This window comes from Taudactylus pleione, unplaced genomic scaffold (genome assembly GCF_031769625.1).
Source record: "Taudactylus pleione unplaced genomic scaffold, aTauple2 ptg000259l, whole genome shotgun sequence".
Taxonomy (NCBI): domain Eukaryota; kingdom Metazoa; phylum Chordata; class Amphibia; order Anura; family Myobatrachidae; genus Taudactylus; species Taudactylus pleione.
Window position 1 is genome coordinate 7,365,919 of NW_028284661.1, and position 25,035 is coordinate 7,390,953.

At 40.0% G+C, this 25,035-nt stretch overlaps 1 protein-coding gene across 1 annotated transcript in view; it reads left to right on the top strand.

Moving 5' to 3' along the window:
• The window catches only part of LOC148514772 (uncharacterized), a 299,637-nt gene that overhangs the window by 227,118 nt on the left and 47,484 nt on the right, over positions 1–25,035 (top strand). The window lies entirely within an intron of this gene.

Sequence of the window (25,035 nt, forward strand, 5' to 3'; positions counted from 1 at the left end):
AGGGGTGTCATTCAGGAACAAGGTGATTCTATCCATTCTATAGACTGACCATATAGCTTTAACTGTGACTAATATAGAAGGAGGTGTAATTGATTTCCACTGCAACACAATATGACAATTGGCTGCATTCAGTATGTGCTTGACCAATTTCAGAGTTGGGAGTGGAATAGATGTAATAGGTCTAGATAACAGATTCTCAAACTCTGTCCTCAGGATCCCATAAAGTGGATGTTTTCCAGGTTTCCATAGTTCATGAGGCAAGAAGAGCAGCTTCCCAATGCATTTTATTCACCTAGGACTTAATCAAGAAAAGTCATAGGTGGTGGAAGTTCTGATGAAGACAACGGTGGATGAAAAGTGTTGGGAAGCTGCTCCTCTTCCCTCATGAACCTTTTGTTGCACTTTGCTCAGATAAGCATTGACTCTTTAAATCCCATTGTTTTTAAAGTTTTTAAAATGGATTTCTGACTTTATTTGGTTAATTTTTAATTAACCTTTTTGTGATCACAGCTTTCTCATGCACCCCTGTGCAAGTTCATTTATATTAAATGTGTCAGCTGCCTTTTTGGTAGTTTGATAGAAGCTATGTTTGGTGACTGCCTTGCCTTTAAAAGCTATAAGTTAGTTGGCAGGTGAGCTTTAAACCAGTAAACATGTTTTCAGTTTAAACTCTGTGATAGCAGCTACCAGGTTCCCATAAGTATGACTGATAGTGTAGGACCTGCAGGGAAATGGGGTCCCATGATGTGGGCTGCAGGCTTAAATGCATTGATCAATCCATGAATCAAAATCCCATTATTTATGTATGTGATTTAACAATGCTGAGTGCTTAGTTTTCTGTATGTGTATATATATATATATATATATATATATATATATATATATATATATATATAAATATATAATATAGCAGATAGATGAAGCGGCACTAGAGGACTTAATTCATTTTAATGGTAAATAGTAACCAACGTTTCAGGGCCACAGCCCTTTTGTCAAGGTATGACCTTGATGAAAGGGCGGTGGCCCTGAAACGTTGGTTACTATTTACCATTAAAATGAATTAAGTCCTCTAGTGCCACCTCATCTATCTGCTATAAGTTTTGTACTAAGGAGGGCACAGAGGCATGCTGGATACTGGAGTGAGGAGTGCCGAGCCGATGCAAATATATATATATATATGTATATATATATATATATATATATATATAAAGTGAAACTGTATTACAGCACCCTCTGTGCTTCAATATACCTAGTAATAAGTAAAAAAATAATTAAGTAATTAAAGTGCTAATTATAGAAATGAGGAAGTATATATATATATATATATATATATATATATATATATATATATATATATAAATAAATCATATGGTAAAGATGGTCATGCCCCAATGCCCAATCTAAGAAGTGTAGATTGTTAATGGAGAAAGCGCATGTTGCTTCTGTAAGGCATCTCCATTATCAGAATACAATTTTAAAGTAACCACTTGGGACTGCCACTTTTGTGCAGCTACTGGTGTTCTGGTAAGGTTGGATTAAAAATTGAAAGTGAAAGTTGCTAAACATCAGAGATAAACACTCTTTGTAGGCCAACTAATGTACTTATAACCATTACTGTCCTTCATCATTTAAATTAACTGAACCTCCTTTCTGTTCTAGTTTTAGAGAACGTTCTCTTTTTTGTGCTGCATCGATACTCTTGTGGCCTTTAGTAGTTATCCACCTTGTATATATGTTTGGTATAATTCTCATTCTTAGAAACAGTGCCAGGACAATTGTTCCTAATGTTTGTAGAAATTCTAGTTACTGAAACCAAGAAGGTCACAGAGATCATCAAAGAATTAACAGAGATTATAACAGCAATGGTTGATCAACTCCATAGATCCAGCAGCTGAAACAAAATGTATTTAATTAAATTTTAAAACCAACCCTGTTTTTGGTGTGATACTAACGATTATAAGGTAGGTAGGACATAGAGCAGATCTAATGTGCAACCATCTCTGACTACTATCTGTATGCCAGGTCAACATTGCAAAAGAAGTTACCCATACAAAGAACTGCGTTATAATTTACAGAGTATTAACATTTCTTAATACTGCAGTGGATATCGAACATTTCTTCAAATCAAAGTGTAGAAAATACTTGCTACTGTAAGTGTATCTGGGTCCTGGTCTTTTTCCTGACATTAGTTTGTTGACTATGAAAGTATATTATATAGTTTAATACTTCATATTGAGGGTCTAATGTATCAAATCTTATTTTTTTCCTGGCAGACACAAGGAAACAGCAATATTTTGGATAGTCATTTTAGTATCGGACAAATGTATGAAAGGGTTAATGCATGACATATTGAAAATATCTCCTGCATTCATTAACAATCATGGCACCATTGAATAACACCACTGTTCCCATAGAATCCGAAGGGAATGATGATATTTTCAAATACATCAAGTTCTGAAAAAGTTTTCTTTAAAGAGATGTACTGCTATATTTATAACCGTATTCAGATACTGGCAGACGGTACATTATTAGGAGAATGCACAGGGGAGAGGGATCTTTTCTCATCCTTCCCCTGTTTCTCCCCTGTGCCTGTGCAGCTTCTCCTCGTATCAACACTGATATCCATGCAATGGTTGAAATAAAGAATACTAAAAGAAATAAAATAAAAAAGAGCTGTAACGTTATTTGCTACACTATGCACAAGCAGTTTCTCCGCAGACTGTGAAGCCGGTGCCTGAAAAAGTTCCTTCATGGACAGGCACTGTGCTTACTGCGCATGTTTGGGCTGTGATCAATGCATGCTCAGTGGGCATCTGAAAAGCAGTTAGCCAGCTTTAAAGGCTTCAGTATTTAGCCATGGTTTTTGAGACCACAACTTTTCACAAGTGTTGTCTCAGCTAAATGCAAAGATACATTATACTGAAAAAACTTTTTTTATTGTTGCGATTTTTGGCAATAAGATATTCTAGTTTATGGGCCAAAATGCAGATCTTATTACATAGACCCTTTATTGGTGACATTTAACACCTGTGTGTATGAGCTATAGATACTATATACAGTAATGTACCAAATTGTTGCACTATTTGAAATCCCTGCAACCAATTTTTTTTGTCAGGGATTTATTGTTAATGACTAGTTTCACCTGTTCACATTCCTAGAATTTGTATTTAATCTTGAATATTCGTGTCTAGACTCTTCAAAAACATATTAATGGATACATAGAGGAATCATCTTTCAGTTATTTAATAGCAGTAACATAATTTACAGCACAGCTAGACACAGCTTTGAGATCTACTGTCAATAAGGTCGTTGATTACAGATTTGAAGAATAAAAAGAAAATCTAACACAAGCTGATCCCCGACAGAGCACTCAATCATAGATTTGCCATGAATTCCGAGAACATCTAAAAATCATATTCCTAAGAAAGACTCTGTAGCATTAATGTTAAAACAAGAATTTAGATGAGAATGTAGTTAAGAAAAAAAACTTAACCCTCTAGGTTATTACTCCAAACTAGTTTATGAGAAGCTCCCTTCACAATCCTTTGTGCACCTACTTTTTTAGTGATAGGTCACACAAGGCAAAGTACAGTAATTTAATAAGGACATTTCCCAAGAATAAGTATCAAAAAGTTTACAGTCCAACTGTAAAGACAATAAAGGAAATCTGCATATAGCAGACACTTAAAAATCACTTTTCATGCATATGACCTAAAGCAATTTATAAAATTAAAAAGTAACAGTATATCTGCAACTAGTGTGTGTATATAATAAATATATATACTAGCTGGAGTACCCGGCATTGCCCGAGATTTTAAGAATGTTTATTTACACATCATCCTCCAACAAACCTGTCTCAGGCAGGCCTCACAAAAAGTGTGGCAAACTTCCCCATCAACAGTTCTAAGGTCTTTGAAGGAAATAGGACCTGTAACGGTGTAAAGCAAACTTCGGAGATAGAAGCATTCAAAATGTGTTGGATGTACAGTGTAACACAGCCAAGAGCTTCTGTTGCTCTGATAACAGGATGACCATCTACAGCGACTCCCTGTTTTCTGCGCATAAAAACTTTTTGAGAAGCATTCCATGTGTAATATTTTGGCAGCTCACAGTACAGCAGGGTCCTTGCAAAGTCATAATTTTGACACAGTTCGAAGAAAGAAGTCAATGTTGTTGCGTAATCTGGTATAGTCAGACAGGTGAGAATGCTGGGAAAGCCTTCTAAAGGTCTGGGCCTAATTCAGACCCGCTCGCGAGCGCTGAGCACTCGCAAGCCGGTCGATGGTGTCCTAATGCGCATGCGCACGACGGAGGGAGCTCCATCATGCGCATGCGTGAGACCAGCATAGCGACAGCCAAGCTGTCGCTATGGGTCTCGCACCAAAGGGGGCGTGCTGTTGATGGCGAGTGACAGCACGCCCCCTTTGGTGGGTGTGCTGGGGGCGTTGCTGCCAGATGGAGGCGTTCCCATGGGAACAACTGCCGTCTGGGTCCGGCCCCACTGCCATCACTAGTGATGTCAGTGGGGTGCTTTTGGCTCTGATAGAGCCAAAAGCACTCCTGGGCTTGTGGCAGCGAGACCCTACCGCAGGGTCTCATCGCAAGCCTAATGGTCGCAATGGTCATGACCATCGCGACCATCTTTTTGGCCGCTCGCATAAGCTGTGGGTGGTCACCCACAGCTATGCAAGCGGCCAGGAGGCCGCTCCATTTTTAGGTAGGAGGGCCCTGATTCAGAGCGAGAGCTCTGGTCAGAGCGTCCGGCTCTGAATCAGGCCCTCTGTTTTATAATAATCATTAAGATCATGACAACACAAAATGCTCATTCCGAGGCCCTACTCATATGCCGTGAGGCCCCACAAGGAGCATACAGCAAAAATTGTGTTTTTTAGTTAATTAAAACTTAACAGTAATTCATTTCATTTTCACATTTTATTCATTGCCTCGGGTGTTTCTTAATACGCTCATATGTAAAATTTCACGATCTTGGCTTGTACACTGTGGATTTGTATAGAAAGATAGAAGGACAGAAATAGTATAAATAGTATAGATAAGAAAGCTCTTAAATATCACCACTGGATGCAGCAGACAGCAGTACTGAGTGCAAGGCCCCACAATGAGCGTCCAGCAAAAATTGTGGTTTTTAATGAATTAAAAATGAACAGTAATTTCGATTTAAAAAAAGTTTTCGTTGCCTCAGGCGTATTTTAATACGCTCATATGTAAAATTTCACAATCTTGGCTTGTACACTGTGGATTTGTATAGAAAGACAGAAGGACAGAAATAGTATAAACTAGCTGGAGTACCCGGCGTTGCTCAGGATTTTAAGAATATTTGTTGACACATCATCCTCCAACCAACCTCTCCTTAGACAGGCCTCACGAAAAGTGTGACAAACTTCAACAATCCTAAGGTCTTCAAAGGAATTAGGACCTGTAATGGTGTAAAGCAAACTTCGGAGATAGAAGTATTCAAAATTTGTAGGATGTACACTGTAAAAATGGCCAAGAGCTTCTGTTGCTCTGATACCAAGATGACCATCTACAGCAACTCCCTGTTTTCTGCGCAGAAAAACTTTGGGAGATGCATTCCATGTGTAATATTTTGGCAGCTCACAGTACAGCAGGATTCTTGCAAAGTCATAATTTTGACACAGTTCGAAGAAAAAAGTAAATGCTGAGTAATTTGGTATAGTCAGACAGCTGAGAATACTGACAAAGGGCCTGATTCAGACCCACTCGCGAGCGGCTGTCCGCTCGCAAGTGGGTCGATGTTCTGGACTGAGCATGCGCACGACGGAGGGAGTTCCGTCGTGCGCATGCGCAAGACGCGACGAGCGAAGGAAAGTCCTTCGCTCGTTGTGTCTGATCAAAGGGGGCGTGCTGTCGATGTTGATTGACAGCACGCCCCCTTTGGTAGGTGTGCCAGGGGCGTGCCTCCCTGACGGGGGCGTTCCCACGGGAACGCCTCCCATCAGAAGCCGGCCCACTGACATCACTAGTGATGTCAGTGGGAGTGATTTTGGCTCTGATAGAGTCAAAATCACTCCGGAGCTTGCGGTTGAAAACCTCAACCGCAGGCTCCGGCTCGCAGTTTCGATGGTCGCGATGGTCAAGACCATCGCGGCCATCAAACTGCACGCTCGTATAGCCTGTGGGTGGTGACCCACAGCTATACGAGCATCCAGCGTACGGCTCTGAATGAGGGCCAAAGCCTGCTAAAGCTCTCTTTGATAATAAACATTAAGATCATGACAAAACATGACAACACAAAACGCTTGCTCCGAGGCATTACCCATATGCCATGAGGCCACACAAAAAGCTTCCAGCAAAAATTGTGTTTTTAAATTAATTAAAAATTAACAGTATTTAAACATTTTGTAGTTGCCTCACCGTGTTTTAATACGCTCGTATGTAAAATGTCACGATCTTCACTTGTAAACTGTGGAAATGTATAGAAAGACAGAAGTACAGAAGGACAAATTTTTGCTTCGATATAGTAGAGAAGATAGAAAAGAAAAAATAGTAGATCAGCTAAATCCTTTTGTAATTCCGTACCTGACCTGTAGACGGCGAATGCTGTGTGAAAAATGTGGTTTTTCATTCATTAAAAACTAACAGTAATTTCAATTTCAAACTTTTAGTTGCCTCCACCGTGTTTTAATACGCTCCTACGTAAAATGTTACGATCGTGGCTGTTGTCACTCATATATGTGTGTGTGTATTTGTATGTGTGTGTAGAAAAATATGGTCCACTCATCTGTTCCAAAGTGCTAAATTGCTGTTGCCTGCTCTCTGTGTAGACAGCATTATTAGCTGGTGGAGACCAGCCATAAATGCCTTGCGTTCCACACACTGGAGTGCATGGATAACAGAAGTCACGTAAGACTGAGCATGACTTCTGGGAATCAAGTCATATCTAACCCAGCCGGCTAATAGACACACAGCATGCGTTCCAACCAGTGGAATGTAATCACAATTACATAGTAATGGTATAGAAAAAGGTTAATTAATAAACTGGCTCTGGAGGAGTGCTCATGGATATATGAAACCAATAGCAGCAATTTAACAACTGAAGCCAAAAACATAAAAATTAAAATAAAATAAACATGAATTAAAAAATAAAAAATGGAAATAAAAACAAAAAATACAAATCAATATAAAAAATTTAGAAAAATACAAAATATTAAACCTTGATAGCTATATTAATTGTAAGCTATAGAAAATCTGTACAAAAAAATTATATTTTCTGCAATAATTCCAAATGATCCACTATAGACTATCTGCCAACACTGCAACCCTAGAGTATTGCATCATCACAAAAAAATATTATAAGGATGATGCTCATTCAGCCCACATGGAGCCACAGTGTCCAGATGGAAAATCCAGCATGCCTCTAATTTTTTTAATAACAATTCTCTATTACCACCCCTTGCTAACTTGGGGACAAAATCAATAAACATACATCTCAGTGATGAAAGTAGATGGCATAAATCTGCAAAGTGTTTTGCTACTGGTTTATTGGAGGTGAGAGTTTTAACGCCAGGTGTATGGTGGGCCGATGGTTCGCCATCCTCTCTTTAAACTCCCGTGTCATCATCCCAATGTAATACAGTCCACACTGGCATGTCGGAATGTAAACCACATGGTCCGTCATACACAAAAACTTATGTCTGATCTCAATCTTTTTGCCCTTCTGCTTGTATGGAAAACTTGCACCAGCAGTCATGGACCTACATGTGGTGCAATTTGTGCACTTAAAGCTTACCATCCTTTGGCCAGAAAGCCGGTGGGTCTGATGTATTTCTGGTTGCCTTGTAGTTCATAATAGCAGTTGTCAGATATGGTGTCCATTGCTGTATGCCATCATAGAAGTTTTTTACTGACATTTTTAAAGGCTTTATCAGTTGATATTATGTTCCAATGTTTATGGACTGCCTTTCTTGTTTGATGTGCTGATAGATCATACGTAGAATTGTAAATCATATGATTAGGGTCCAAAGGTTTCTTCATGGTAGCATGTGCATTTCTAAGTCTAGCCTTTGCAAAATATCTGCGGACTGTTGTGTTGTGCATGCATACCTTCTTTTGAGGAAACAATCACTCATCTCATTTAGTTGCCTCTCTGTCTTCTCGGGTGTTGTGTTGTTGCAGAGTAAACGCATGAACTGTGAAATTGGGAGACTCTCTTAGAGAGTATTGGGGTGATGGATTGAGGAGTGTAACAGATTGTTATGCACAGTACTTTTGCAGTACAATGTGGAACATGATTGGTTATTCTTAAGAAAAATTGTTACATCAAGAAAATTAATGGCCTCTTTTTCAATTTGTGCCATAAATCATATAGGGCTATCCAGTGAATTGAGGATGCTGACCATTGTGTAAAATTGAGCATCAGTGCCACTCCAAATAAGGAAAAGATAATCGATATACCACTTGTATTATCAGATCTTATCCCCAAAAACACTCAATATGCATCTTCACGTGTAGTGATCCATATACTGGTTTGTATAGGATGGCGCAAGGTTAGAACCCATTGGCATCACTGCTACCTGCATATAGTTATCATTGCCATATGCAAAATGACTATTTTGTAATACCATCTCAACCAATTCTAAAAGGAAGATAATTGGAGGTCCTACATGAGAGCCCATACTCAACGATAATCTCAATTACTCCAAACCTGCATCATGTGGTATTACCATGTAGAGGGACACAACATCCACTGTAACTAGCCACATGTCATCAGTTAAACCATCTAACAGCAAGGTTTTATCCAAAAAGTCAGCCATATCATGAATGTAGCACTCCATACTGATGACATGTGGCTGTAGAAAACTATCAATGAACATCGCAAGTGGCTGTAGTACCAATAACATGGCTAAGATTATTGGCCGACTGGGTGGGCCACCAGTAATTTATGGACTTTGGGCAACAAATATATAATAGGACAGATGGGGTACTCCACTTTAAGAAAATAAGCTATCCCTTTGTCCAGTCATCTATTTTGAAACGCCCAGTTGACCACATCATCGACAAGCTTTTTGACATCATACATGGGGTTGTGCATCACTTTAAAATACATGTTTTTGTCATCCAGTTGGCGGCTCACTTCCCTGTTGTATGTGTGCCAATCCTGAATGACAACTGTGCCCTCTTTGTCAGCCGGTCTTGCAACAATTTCATCATTGTGGATGAGTGCCTGTAGGGCTTTCCGCTGAGGCTTGTTGAGATTATCATATCTCTTATTGCCAGTATATGATGTCATATATTGTTCAACCAATTGAAGGAATGTCTTAATGCAGGGATTAGATGTTTGTAGATTGAATACACTGGGCACCCGAAACTCAGTCTGTGCCAAATTGCTGTTGCCACCAGAGAAAAATTCACATAGCCTAAGCTTATGTCTGAATTTATAATGATCAATAAACCAATTATGTCTCTAATGGAGCACTCCTGATGGCTTAAGTTGGGTTCAGTGTGCAGTTGGACCCTGAAGTGAAGTGTGTATGTATGTATATATATATATATAGCCAATTCTAAATCTGAACAAATAAGTATGTTATAATAAACTTGAACAATGTATTTATGTCCACAAGTCATTAACATGAGCATAAGATACATCAATTATATGGTAGGATAAAATATCATAAATACCACTATTATCACTTAAACTTTCAAACTGCAGGTCCTTCTTAATCTGATTAAACTAAGAGCTAATTTGTTCATTACAGTATGTGTTTACATCATGCAATGCTTCCTGTGAATAGCAAGCTCAAAGTTGTGAGTGTTTTTTATGGGGCAGAGCAAAGCTAAACAATACCACATAGATTGGACTCCTAGTTAATTAACTCCTGATACACAATAAACAAAAAGTAGTGCTAGAAAAATTATAAAAACAAGGTATCGGAATCGTCTAGATATAAAAAATATACAATTTCTTCATATACATAAATGATTGTGCAAAAGAATAAAAAATACAGAAAATTAATTTCTGTTCAGTAGAAAGGACACTGATCTCACTCACAACTTTTAGTCCAAACTCTGCTTGAGTATGCACAGCTCCTGAAGGAAAAACACTTAGGATAACAAAATAAACAGCATAGGACAGTCCTCTGTATATAGATGGTAATAATCACCGATAGAGGGATGTCTCTTTTAGATTTTTATAATCCCGTAATAGTCTGGGTCCTCAAAAGATACGGTGTTCATCTGTGGTAATGTCCCAAATTATTGTATGCAGGCTTACTCACAGTGTACTGGTCCTTTAAGGCTCCATAAGTTTAGGATTGTGCAGTAGTCCTTTAAGGTTCCTCCAATATGTAGTATAGAATAGTTGGGGTGATGATCCTTGGTGGCTCTAACGTGTTTCCCTACCCCAAAGTGCAGCTGTTGATTGGACAGACCCCGTCACGTGACTTAGGTCACATGATTGAAGTTGTGATTGATACTAAAATAAACAAATTATAGTACAGTGCCATCTGAGTTACAACAGACAAGATGTGTCTGTCTTATGGTGTCTATATGGTGTCTATATCTTCATCTTAGATGGAGACATACTATACAGCAAGGATCTGCTGTTTGTAAAGTACAGTTCCAGTACTGATTTTAATGATAGGTCATGTGATCAAACACTGAATTATTGGAAGTGTCTTTGTTTAAATAAGAAGTAGATCATTTCTGAATAGGTCTGCCTCCTATTATCTTAAATAATGTTTTAAATAATGTTTTAGTAATAAATATGAGTAGGTTTATTGTATTATAGTGCCTTGGTATAGCAAATCTGGATACACATATCATCATGTGCTAATTAGTATCCATTTTAAGATGGTATAAAAACCCTTTCAGAGGACATATGGGGCATACCTTTGAAAAAGCTGCACTTTAGGGCTGTGAAATGCATTAGTCACCAAGGATCATCACCCCAACTTTTCTATCCTACATATCGGAGGAACCTTAAAGGACAATTGCACAATCCTAATCATATGGAGCCTTAAAGGACCAGTACACTGGGAGTAAGCCTGCATACTACAATTTGGGACATTACCACATATGAACACCGTATCTTATGAGGACCCAAACTATTACCGGATGATCAATATCTAAAAGGGACATCCCTCTATCTGTGATTATTACCATCTATATACAGCGGACTGTCCTATGCTGTTTATTTTGTCATCCTAAGTGTTTTTCCTTCAGGAGCTATGCATACTCAAGCAAAGTATGGACTAAAAGTTGTGGGCAAGATCAGTGCCCTTTCTACTTAACAGAAATTAATTTTCTGTATTTTTTATTCTTTGGCACAATCATTTATGTATATGAAAAAATTGTATATTTTTTGATATCTAAATGATTACTATACCTTGTTTTTATAATTTAATGTTAGAACATTTCTAGTTCTACTTTTTGTTTATTGTGTATATGTATTGGTAGGGAGTGACTATCCCGCTTTTAGTAGCTGCTTGGACAACATACTCATATCAGCATCTGTGTAGCATCAGTTGGTGCTTTTTTCTGTTTTGCTAATTAACTCCTGATGCCAATTAGCCTTAGTAGAAGTCATTAGCTGTAAACTGGGTACACATTAGACAATGTGTGTACCCACAATGTTCATGTGACAGCACAATATATCAGGCAGTCTGTACACACTGCATGATCTGGTGTCTGTCCACCCACCCGATATATTGTTTCCCCACCACATGGAGAAGTACGGTATCAGCCACCAGATCATCAGATACAGGTTGCCTGCTCTGCAGGCAGATCTGAAGATGTTATTAAAAATGCATGGGAGCATGCAATAATGCGTACACACTGGACAACACCCAGTGTAAAGGTCCACATACTTTGTCCAACTTGTACTGTACTTCATCTGTTAAAAAGATGTATTCAATATTTGCTAGAAAAGTACTATAACTTTTGTGTTAGTTTAAGCAAACTGTGGTTGTCTATTCTCGTGATGTAGATGAAGATCAGACCACATTTTATGTTCAATTTATACAGAAATCCAAGTATAGTAATTCCAAATGGTTCACATACATATCATTTTATTTTCTTATTCTGCTTTATCCCATTGTTTTGTGTTTTTTACTTTTTTCCTTAAAAATATTTAAAAATAAAATGTTAAGTACTGTTGATGACACAAACTTGTTTTATTATCCTAGAATACATTTATTTTATTTGTATACATATTAGTTAATATCTCAGCACTTTCAGATTTGTAATATAGATAAAAGATTTCAAACTATTGCTATTCAATAGATATCCTTTGTGTTCAGTGTTTTTCATTATATAGTGAATAACATTGATTTTTAATTTAGCAAAAATACAAATTTATAGTATTTATCCATTTGTAATCTTTCAGTAATGACTGTCTATGCAGCAATGTTGTTATTGTATTGATCTTTGTGGGGACATATTGACAAAGTAGTGCACAGCAGCTTTCTGCAACACTTTCTTTGGTACAGACCTGTATTGTTGAATGTATCCTTACAATATAGAGATATGTACAGTATCTGTCACCCACTTTATGCATGTTTGTAATACCTTGGTTACCGTAGTCACTGCACTGTCCTGGTGCAGTTGTCAGCAGGCAACAGCAGGGCCAGTACTACTATTAGGCAGCTTTAGGCAGTTGCCTCAGACTTGACCCACTAGAGGGAGCTGCTGAGGCTGCCTACCACGAGAATGAAGAATGTCTCTGAAGTAGACATTCTTCATCTACATTGTGCATGTGGTAGTTGTGGGTCTTACCATAGGCAGACTCTGCTTTCTTCTGCTCTCTAGACTGCCCCTTCCCTCTCCTCCAGTCCAGTCCTTCCCTCCAGGTTCCAGCCATTCACTCACATAACCAGATGTGCCCCCAGACAACGCAGCCCCAGACAACAGGAGTTGCCGCGTTTAGAATTGAGCCTGGTAAGGTATATATGTTAAGGTTTTTTGGTAAGGAGAAAGGACTAATGTGTGTGGGGGGAGAGGGTCTTAATAAGTGCTGGTATGGTTATAATGTGTGAGTGTGTATATATCTGGGTTTATGAGTGCTGGCAGTGTGTGTGGGCTAATGAGTGCTGGCTGTCTCTCCTGAAGTTTGAAATTGGTCAGCACAGGTGTGGGAGGCTAAAATGTAGACTTAGGAGCATGGCTGAAGCTGGGTGGCTTGAGCCACCAGGTCTTCCTCATGTGAGGAGGTAGAGGAACTGTAGAGGATCATGGGCCCAAAGGCAAGGACAGGAATGAAATGTCTTTATTAAACAGCAAGTTGGAATGAGAACTGGAAATGATGAGACTGGATAGATGAGCAGAATCAAATTGGGACCGATGATTCTGAATTGAGTAGTGCCGCTTTGAGACCGATGTAGATGAATTGAAGAACTGGAATGGAGTGAGACCCATGTTGATGAATTGAAAAACTGTATTTGTTTGAGACCAATGTTGATGCTTAAAGAACTGGATCAGTTTGAGACTGATGTTGAGGAATATATCGGATGGGACCGATGATTAGAGGTATTGGCTGGAACCGATGGATGCACATATGAAAATGTCTTTGTGGTAAAACTAGACTGGAGTGTGAGATGGAATTGGAGATTTGATTACCAGGCTTGGAACTGGAATGTAACACACTGGAATCATTCAGATACAGAGTACCAGGGGCCTCATAGGCCTAATTAATACACTTTGATATAGGTAATAAAAAAAATTATTTAATATTCCACCAGTGGATCAGACAGAGACAAGATACAATTGAAAATAATAAAAATATGAAAATTATCAATTAATTAGAAATCTATATAGAGTATTATAAGAATACCCAGAAAACATGGAAATTTTAAAAAAGCAACTAATATAAAAATATAAAGGAAAGCAATGTCATTCACATATGAAAAATAATGACATATAATTAAATATATGTGTGATTAGAAATTGCAAACCACTTGATACATATTACTAAAAATCGAACCTGTGTACCCTTAATTGTTAGATCTGCAGTAATATGCAACACTGTTGCCAGTTCATGTCAATATTATCCTGAATTGTATATAAAGGTTGAGTTTCCCATATACAAAATGCTCAGGACCAGGAGCATTTCGGATATTGGGTCTTTTCAGTTTTCAGAATACCTGAGGCCAGGGTTGGATGAGTGCTGTGGGACTCTGGGAGTGTCACGGGAGGCCCAGCGGGAGACACAGGGGGGTCCGGCGGGTGCTGCAGTGGGTCCAGCCTGTGTTGCAGGTGTAACAGGAGGCTAGATGTATGCTGCAGGGGGTCTGGCGGGTGCCGCGCAAAGGGGTCCAGCATTTGCTGCTGGTGTAACAGGAGGCTGCAGGGGTCCGGTGGTTGTCACTGGAATTTCCAGTGACTGCATTGGGTCTAGTGGGTACTTCGGGTGTCACCGGAGGTTGGGCATGTGCTGCGAGGATGTCCGTCGGATGTCTCGAGGGTCCGGTGAGTGACGTGATGTCTGGAGTGTGCCATGGGGGAGATCCGGCATGTGGAGAAGAAGAATCATATTTTCTGGTGAGAGATGCCTCTGAAGCCACACCCAACTTCTAGTCATTGGCCATTGACACTAGTGATGTCATGATGTCGGGTCACATCATGATGTCACAGCTGCCCCGAAATATTCTGGTTTTTGGAATATTTCGGTTTCTAAAATATACTGTTATGGGAGACTCAAACTGTACTGTAATACAGGAATTAGACATCCTCCAGTCTTGCATTAATATTTCTGAACATCAACAACTGAACCTGTTAAATGATGCAAATATAGTCTTAGCCAGTGGTAAAGGGATTTTTAGCAGGAAATGTAATTTATAAGGGTGAACCCCAGGAATTGGATGCTGTTATTAGCTGGTCTGGAAGCAGTGCTCTGAGTGAAGTAAGAGTGTCAGATAACAGAGTCCACCATGGCTGCACCCATTCTGTTTTTTAGGATGGAACTCTGGCATGCAGCTTGTATAACAACATGCTGGGGAGACATGCTGTGAGCAAGGAGAAGCAGGGAGACATCTATACCCTCAGTGACAGGACACTGAGCATACTGGGCAAGAGCAGCATAGACAGACCTCAGTACCAGCTGGTAGCAATGTGCAGCATGAATGGACTTCTGTACTATTGGGGAGTGATGCACAGAGTGAAAAGACCCCAGCGCTAGTCTGAATAGACATCAGAGAGATAAAAAGGTGTTTTTTGGATCTGGAGCATGTGTGTGTGTGTAGGGGGGAGGTTAATGAATGATGACATATTGGGGCACAGTTGCATGCTATAATTATGTATTGGTGCACTGATGTGTGACATAATGTATTAGGGGCACAGCTGTATGGCATATAAAGAAGCATATAAATAATTTGGGATATATATATATATATATATATGGCTTAAAAATGTATTTAGGCACTGAAGTGTGGCATAATATATTAGGGTCACAGCTGTGTGACATACATTATTTGGAGCACAGATATCTGGCACTTGTATTGAAGGCACTGTGAGGCAATATTTATGAATTGGAGGCACAGCTATGTGGCATACAATACATTTGGGGCATAGCTGTGTGGCAGATTATGTACTGGGGCACAAATATGTGGCATATTTTGTATTGGAGGTATAGATGTGTAACATAATTATGAATTGGGGATACAGCTGTTTGACATTTATTTAATTTGTGGAACTGATGTGTTGCATATTATGAATTTTGTGCAGTGTTATGAGGCACATTATGATTTTGTGGCACTACAGTGTGGCATATGTGTTGGGACATTTCTATATAGTATATTATGAATTTGGGATACTGCTGTGTGGCATATTATAAATTGGGGACTCTGATCTGTGGCATATTATGAACTGGATGGAGCATTGGCCTTAGGGTGAAATGTTGCCTAGGGCACCCAGAGACATGCCACCAGCCCTGGTCAACAGATATGTTTCTATTTAAACTGGAAGTCGGCAAAATATCATATGTGTGAATGCTTCAATTAAATACAGTGCATGTATTTATTTCATTTGTTGGTTTTCCTATTTATAGTTTCTTTCTCTTGATTTCTCAGAGACAAGTTTACATTCCTTTTAGGAGCAATTGACTACATATAGTAATATCATTACTTTTGAAGACATGGCTAGACATGCATGTGTGGTATTTATCTGTTCATTCAGAGATGATATATTATTTTAATATTATGTTATCCATCTCCGTTATACATGTGCAGTAATAATAAGTTACAATTATTCTGGAGGCACACAGGTATTTTGAACAATGGTCTGTAAAAAAGTTATTTAAACATGCACAGGCACACCAGTAAAGAAGATGATGTTTCTCAAGATTCTTCATTCCCATGGAGTCAATGATCAGAGAGGGATGATCCTACCGTCTGGGTGTCTCTCAGCTTTTGGTTTATAATCTAGTACTTATTTATAGCAATTATATTTAATAATTGAGTTGTTGAGAGCTAGTAACAATCAGTCATTATTTAAACTACAGAATTCATGTGAGGTTTGGGTCTATTTCATGTGTGCAGTATTGTATATTGACAGTCATATTGTCAACATTAATAATCTCAACATCGACCATGTTGTATTATATATATATATAATACACTCATAGACTCTGTGAACATGTTAGAATGTGGTGACCTACCTGCTCCCGATGGCTTCAGTAACTCCAGTGGCATCTTGCAGTTTCAGGCAGTCATGTGAGTATGACTTTCAGCACAGACATCAGACAGAATGGTGGTTGTGGTGATCATTCTCCACTTACACCTAATCCCTACCCCTATCCCTTCTTAGTGCCAAAAGGGGCCCATACATCACCAATTACAAAAAAATATTCACAGATTCTGTGTTTTTTTTCCAACAATTTAAAGATTCCCCAATCCTCTAATCTGTGCCCATACATTACAGATATTTTTCAGTGATTTGCAGATCATTTTCAGGAAAGACAGATATGCCAGTCTTGAAAGGGTCATTACTTTACTAGTAATGGGCTGCAAATCTGCTGATTGTTACCAAACACTAGCAATCTACAACCCAGACTGTTCTGTGAAATCCAACATGTTGGAAAACCTAATTCACCAATTCCAATAAATTTTTGGTTGGAATCTATAAACCCCATACCTTGCAGGTTTTTTTTACACAATCAACTGCAAAATGGAAAATTTCCCCAATTGATTGCTGATGTATGAGGGCCTCAATGCTAACCTCACCCTAATGCCTATCCCAACCATGGAAATAAATTAATGAAATAGAAATACAACAAAAAAAGAGGTGGAGAAGGCACAACAACAGGTGAAACAGAATAGACAACCCTCTTGAAATATGAGAGCTTGGGGTGTCTTGTTAGTTTACAGTGTTTGGAAGGCTATGGATTAGCCTATTGTTTCCTGACATTCCCTTCTTCCTTCATCTTTGTTGTTTTACATTTTTGTCAGCTTTTTGAGTGGTTGATGGGAAAGGATGGCAGTCCAGTAGCCACCTTGCTACACTGGTGAGGTGTACTATCTTTCAATAAACTAGGTAGGTTGATTTCCTGGGGTAATGAGCACACCCTACTAGGTGGGTCTTGCATGTTTTATTGCTATGGGACTCGAAGCTCTCTCACTTCTCTGTCATTGTTGTTAGGACAATTGGACCATGCAGACATTGTCTGAAGTGAACTTGCATAAGTCAAGTGTTTTCTCTGATCAGCTGGTTGCTCTTTCCACCACCATACTAATTTATTTAATAGAGCTAACCATTTTTTGCCACTTATGGGGGTCATTCAGACCTGCTCGTGAGCAGCAGTACGCTCGCAAGCGGGTCGATGTTCCCCACTGCGCATGCGCATGACAGAGGGAGCTCCATCGTGCGCATGCGCGAGACCCGGGGAGCGATGGGCTTTCCATCGCTCCGGGTCTTACACCAAAGTGGGCGTGCTGTTGATGTTGATTGACAGCACGCCCCCTTTGGTGGGCGTGCCAGGGGCGTGCCTGCCAGATGGAGGCATTCCCATGGGAACCCTACCGTCTGAAGCCGGCCCCACTGACATCACTAGTGATGTCAGTGGGAGTGATTTTGGCTCTGATAGAGCCAAAATCACTCCAGGGCTTGTGGCAGGGAGACCCTACCACAGGGTCTCCATCGCAAGTCCGATGGTCCCGATGGTCAAGACCATTGCGACCATCTTTTTGGCCACTCGCATATGCTGTGGGTGGTCACCCACAGCTATACGAGCGGCCAGGGCCCTGAATCAAAGCGAACTCTCTGGTCAGAGCGTCTGGCTCTGAATCAGGCCCTATGTCTTGTGTCTCTATTTATATAGATTGTGTTAAGGTATTATGGTTATTGGTTATGCATTTGGGGCAGGAGCTGTTATCATGGTTTCAATAAGATAATGGAGCTTGGGTTATAACCATTTGGATATCTGTTGGACATGAGTCATCTTATTATACTGTATGAAATAAGATCTGTAATGGTAATTACCTTTTGGTTTCATAATATCATTTTCCTCATAGTTTATGGGATATTTTGGCCCTTATATGAAGCAAACAATTACTTCATAATCACCTAAGGAGTTTTATTTTTTTAGATAGGAATTCTCACTAGCACAGTTTCAAAATAGAAGCATAAATAAAGCAGGATATTATTTTTTACTAAATAATTCTCAGAAACCCTGACATTGTATGTTTGTTACTTTTTTCTGAATCTAGTTTGATACACAAAGAGGAGCTCACCAGGCTACTGGAAGTACTGTACAGGGAATGTATGCTATCATAGTTGAGATCTAAAAGTTGAACATAAATGATCATAAGGGGGGTTAAATGGTAATGCAGTCATAATATCAACTGCTAGGATTCTGGCGCCCAGAGTGCAGGCACCAGAATCCCAACACTTGAATCTCAATGGAACTTGGCTTGAGAAAAAGCCATTGCTGTTGCATCAAAGCACTTCATATAGAGATTCAGACTAAGGGCCTGATTCAGAGCCGCTCGTAAGCGGCCGCTCGTTCGTTCTGTCTGATGTTCGCACATCTGCACATGCGTACGGATTTTAATACGCATGCGTGAACCAGTCAGTGCTGCCGAAAATCGTTTGTTCGCTATATAGCGAAAGCCTGCTATTTTGAGTGACAGAAGGAGGCGTATGTGGGTGGTAACAGGGGAAGGTGCTTGAAAATGGGGGTGTGGAATTAGATCGCAGGCGCGCTTAAAGGTCAAAACGGGCATTTTAAGGGAGTGCATAATTAATACAGCAGCATCATTGACCACGTCACTTGTTTTTTTTTTACTCCGATCTGCTCGCAAAATAGCGGTTGAAAAAACCAGCCACAAGAATAGCGAGCAGTTCATACGCTGTTCGATGTGCTCGATTAATCTAATAAATAGCGGACATGACGTAGGATGCGTGCGGCCTGGGGGCGTATTTTACAAAATTACAACCGCAAGTTTTGCTCGCTCGTTCAGACTTAGAGGCGTGAACAGACCGCAATTAGCGAACGGTTCATTTGAAAAGCCACTCCTTGTTTTAGAACGAACGACCGCAAATAGTGAGCGGCTCTGAATCAGGCCCTAATTTCCACATCAATGGACAAATGTCATACATTCACAAATAGCTGCTCGGCATCGCCAAGTCACCTGGGACCTGGCACCCTAAAAGGGGCTGTTTGGTGCAATTGAATCCACATTGTATGAGGATACATCTGTAGGAAGCTTCAAAAGTTTGGGCTACTATTTTTGTGAATTGCAAGGAAATAGTGTCCGTCTCCCCTTTCCCTTTCTCTCTCTATGAAATAAAAACATGTTGTTTACCAGTTGTAATTTTATTGTAAAATCAGACTGTATTATATTCCGTGATCGATCAGTCTATGCTTCAGGATGATCAACCTAGAATTAGCAACACTGGCACTAGTACTACTAGTAAGTCTATGTCATGTGGGGAAAAGAAATGAGGCCATACCAAATCACATATATTTTGCTCAATGTCAAATAAAACATCAGCTCATGGTGAAGACAGTGGCAGTGGAATGCCATTGATGATGAATGTAGTAATTTGGTTAAAAGAAGGAAAACCGCAAACATTCCATACACCAACCATAGTGGCTAAATAAGCCTCAGGCCAAGACCACGTTTTGCTTGACATTGTACTAGTAGAAACAAGGCCAAGTCAAAAGTAAGTGGTCAGCACAGTCATGCATCTCTACAACTTCCAAACACGAACTTCTCGCTCTAAGAGCCTGATTCAGAAATGGTTGGTAGTGCAGCTGCATTTGCAGCCTCTCTCACAAAAGTGTTTGCAGGAATATGCAAATGCTAATCTCAGCCTTCCCTTTGTGCTCAGTGGTGCAGTTGAGTGTATGAGTATTGTGATGCTTTTAGGTATTTTCTTTAGGTTTTGTGATCTGTGCATTAGTAATGGAGATTGTGAAAACTAGAACATAGACTCAACAATGATTGCATCATCAAAGTTTGCTGTAGCCTAGGGTCTACTCTAGCTACTCTCCTCAGTTCCAACTAGACATGGTGTCTGTGTCAGGAGCCAGGCTGCCGGATCACAGCAGAGGGTCTGGACAGCCATGCTCCGCCTGACCAGCTCCTAATGCACTGTTCTGTGCTTCCTCTCTCCCCACAGCTGTAAGCAGTGTCCGCTACATGGAACATTCTAGCACTGCCAGGGAGATTAGTGCTAAGTCCCACTACCAGCCATTGGTCCTCGCTCAACTTACCTGATACGATCTTCACAGTATGGCTCTGCTACACTATATCCATGCTTGGCTTATCCTGCATTTGTTCCTGACCTAGAGAACTTATCCTGTCATTTAAACAGAGCCCAGCTCACTATTTCAAATAAAGCACCCAAGCCATCATTTAACTGAGCATAGCTCAGTATTTTGCTCAAGAACTTTTGTTACTATTTAACTGAGTCTAACTCAATAATTTTGCTTAAAGGATTCTGGCTATTAGTTACCTGGGCTCAGCCCAGTGTTCCAGCATGAAGACTTCGCATTAGTAGTACAGAACATTACTCAGTATCTGAACAAGGTCTCCTGCATTTGTCTAGCTGAGTATTCCTTAGCATTTCTGACCCAGGATCCCTGCATAGTCTAGCTGAGAATATCTCAGTACTTCTGACCTAGGATTCCTGCATTGTCTAGCTGAGCATTAGCTCAGTACTTCTGACTATGGATTCCTGCTGTTCTCCTCTGAGTCCAGTAATAAGCATCTGTACCAAAGTCTTCTGCTGTTACCAAGCCTCCAGAGCTTCTTTCCTCGTCCTTCCAGATTCAGTTCTTAGTTTAGCTCACGTTCCTTTGAATATTGCTTGAACTACCTATTTTAAGAGTCTATCATTTACTTATCAAATAAGTTCTGTGCAATTACCTTCACCATCTCATACCTAGTTCCTGCTTCAATACTGTCTGCCTTTATCTACTTATCCTGTGTCCTGATTCCTAGCCCTATGCCATTCTATGAGGAAGACATATCTCCAACCTCCTCAGATTCTCAGCCAGCAGAGCCTGTTTCATCACAGGAGGCCATTTTCCCTAAAGTTGTGACAGTTTGCACAGGCCTGATGAACTCTGAACAAGATCAGGCTTCTGGGGCTCAAGCCTTGCAAAGTCTTGCATCCAGACTGGAGACACAGGAGAATACACAGATGCAAGTGCACCAATGCTTGCAGGAACTTTCTGCTCATCTGGATCATCTCCAAGTTGTCCCATTGCCAGAAGCTATCGCTCCCCCAGTCACCCTAGCAAGCTCTATAAGGTCTTCTGATTCTCAATTACGCCTCCCAACCTCAAGTAATTTTTACTGCAATCCCAAGAATTGCCATGGGTTCCTCAATCAATGCTAAGTCCACTTTAAACTTCTCCCACGGAATTTCCCATCACCCAGAGCTAAAGTGGCATATCTCATCTCTCTCTTGGCTGGTTCTGCATTGGACTGAATGTCTCCACTGTGGGAGAGGAATGATCCAGTGGTTTCCAATTATCAAGAATTTATCTGTTTTTTCAAGATAATTTTTGATGAGCTGGGCAGGTTGCTCATGGCTTTAGTCGACATACTTCGGTTGAAATAAGGCTCTAGCCCTGTGGATCTATATGTTGTCCAGTTCCAAACTGTGGCAGTTGAATTGCAGTGGAATAATGAAACCCTGAAAGCTGCCTACTGGAATGGTCTCTCAGATAAACTCAAGGATGAATTAGTCACATGGGATTTACCAGATAACTTGGACGATCTGATATCCCTCAGCGTCAAGTTTGATCTTCGGATGTGTGAACGTGGTATTGAAAAAACTTGCAGTGATCATTATAGAACCAGTCCTCTACCACAGCCTCAGATCTCGCATTCAGTAGTCGATGAACCCATGCAAATTAATCATTCAAGTTGATGGAAGCAGAAAAGCAGCACAGAAGACAACAGAATATATTTCATTATTGCGCATCCTCTGAGCACTTTTTGAATAAATGTCCTTTGAAACTGGGAAATGGATAAACCTAGTCAGCAAAGGTGAAGTCAGGCTAAGGGTTCTTGCTGCATCTTCCCCAAATCAAGATTCTCATTCCTGTCCTTTGTAGAAGGTGTTAATTCCCAGTTCCTAGAGTTCTCTGCTTTGATCGATCCTGGCACTACCAAAAACTTTATTTGCTCATCAGTAGTGCAACAGCTAGCCAATTTGCATCTTGCCTCATCCTATTACCCTCACCGCTGTTAATGGAACTTGAATAGAAAATGGAACAGTCACTCATGTTACCAAAGCCCTCAAGGTGAAGATTTGACCTTTACATGTGGAACAAGTAGAGTTATTGGTGGTTCCAGCCATTACCCATGAAATTGTCCTGGGTTTGCTGTGGCTGTGTCGACAAATCCTCACATTGATTGGTCTAATGCTCAAAATCTTTCTTGGAGTACCTATTGTCGATAGCACTACCTAGATCAGGCGATTCGAGTCACGGACACAAAGACTCATTCCCTCAACCATATCAAGAATTTGACAATATCTTCTCAGAGCAGGCAGCTGACCTGCTACTGCCCCATCGTTCTTGGGACTGCCCAATTGATCTTATACCTGGGAATGTTCCAACCAGAGGTCACATCTACCCTCTTTCTATTCCTGAAACTCAGTCCATGGCTGAATATATATGAAAAAATCTACAGAAGGGATTAATTTGATCCTCTTTGTCCCCTGTCGGTGCGGGTTTCTTTTTCGTAAAGAAAAAAGATGGTGGACTCTGCCCTTGTGTAGATTATCTGGGCTTGAACAATTATAACCATAAAGAACAAGTGCCCATTGCCCCTCATCACCGAGCTATTTAATAGAGTTAGAGGTGCAAACACCTTTACCAAGCTAGACCTTAGAGGCACCTATAACTTAATAAGAATCAGAGAGTAGAACGAATGGAAAACAGCGTTCAACACCTGTGATGGGCATTATTAATACCTTGTGATTCACTTTGGCCTATGCAATTCTCAAACGGTCTTCCAGGAATTTGTGAATTACATTTTTCGTGACATCCTGTATCAATACTTCATCATTTGCCTGGATGATTTTCTTATCTTCTCACGTGATCTCAACAGTCATCAGCAACATGTTAAAGAAGGCTTGCTTCATTTACATGCTAATCAGCTCTATGGGAAAATATCTAAATTTATATTTGAAGTTCCTACTATATCTTTACTTGGATATGTGATCTCGGGCTCAGAATTAAACATGGATCCTGAAAAACTCAGCCATTCAGGAGTGGGTCCTACCTACAAAGCTATCCAAAGATTTCTGGGCTTCGCAAACTACTACAGAAAATCCATCAAGTCTTTCTCCACCATTGTGGCACCCATCATGGATATGACCAGGAAAGGAGATAATCCAGCTGATTTGGCTCCGGAAGCCCTCTCTGCTTTCCAAAACCCTTAAGCAAGCCTTTTCTTTAGCACCTATTCTTTTGCAACCCAATCTAGAAAAACATATTTACTGGAGGTTGATACATCGGTTTATGGATTGGTAGCAGTCTTGTTGCAGACATCTTCTTATGGGAAACTCATGTCTTGTGGTTTATTTTCCTGCAGATTTTTTGCAGCTGAGAAAAACTATTCCATTGGGGATCAGGAAATGTTGGCCATTAAACTTGTCCTTTATTAGAAGGTGCAAAACATCCCATAACAACTTATACTGATCACAAAAATCTACTGTACTTGAAATCCACTTATTGCTTGAACCCTTGTCAGGCCTGTCGGCACTCTTCTTTTCTCATTTCAATTTTGTTCTCAAGTATCGACCTGGATCTTTGTATTGTAAAGCCGATGCCCTTTCCAGATCAATGTTGGAAGAGGATGAACAAACATCTATGCAGAAGTATCCAATCATCAATCCTCTGGATTTTTCCCCTGCTACTGCATTGCTATGTCCTCCCTGAGGTAAAACCTTTGTCGCACCATGGTCATAAAACAAGTAATTATCCTGGGCACATGATTCTCTTTTTTCTGGCCACTCTGATGTCTGTAAAACTTATTATTTTTCTACAACGCAATTACTGCTGGCCAACCATGAAGAAAGATGTAAAAGAATTCATACGTTCTTGTTCCAAGTGTGTACAGCATAAGACTCCATGGCTTGCTTCACCCTTTGTTGATTCCTGTCAGACCGTGGTCTCAACTTTTGATGGATTTTATTACATATCTTCCTGAATCCAAAGGTTTTACAGTTATCTGGGTTGTAGTGGATTGTTTTACTAAAATGCCCATTTTGGTCCTTTGCCACGACTACCTTCAGCTGTTAAATTGGCACAGATTTTTATACATTTTTCTTTTGTCGGCATGGACTCCCTCAAGAGATAGTATCTGATCATGGGGTTCAATTTGTAGCATGCTTACGGAGAGCCTTGTGTTGAGCTATAAAGATTAAATTGAATTTCTCATCAGCGTACATCCCCCAAACAAATGGTCAGACTGAGAGAGTCAATCAAGACTTAGAGACATTTCTCAGAATTTATTTGTCTTTCTCCCAGGACAACTGGGCAGACCTGTTGCCGTGGGCAGAGTTCACCCACAACTTCCACTATCGCTCAGCTACAAGAGAGAG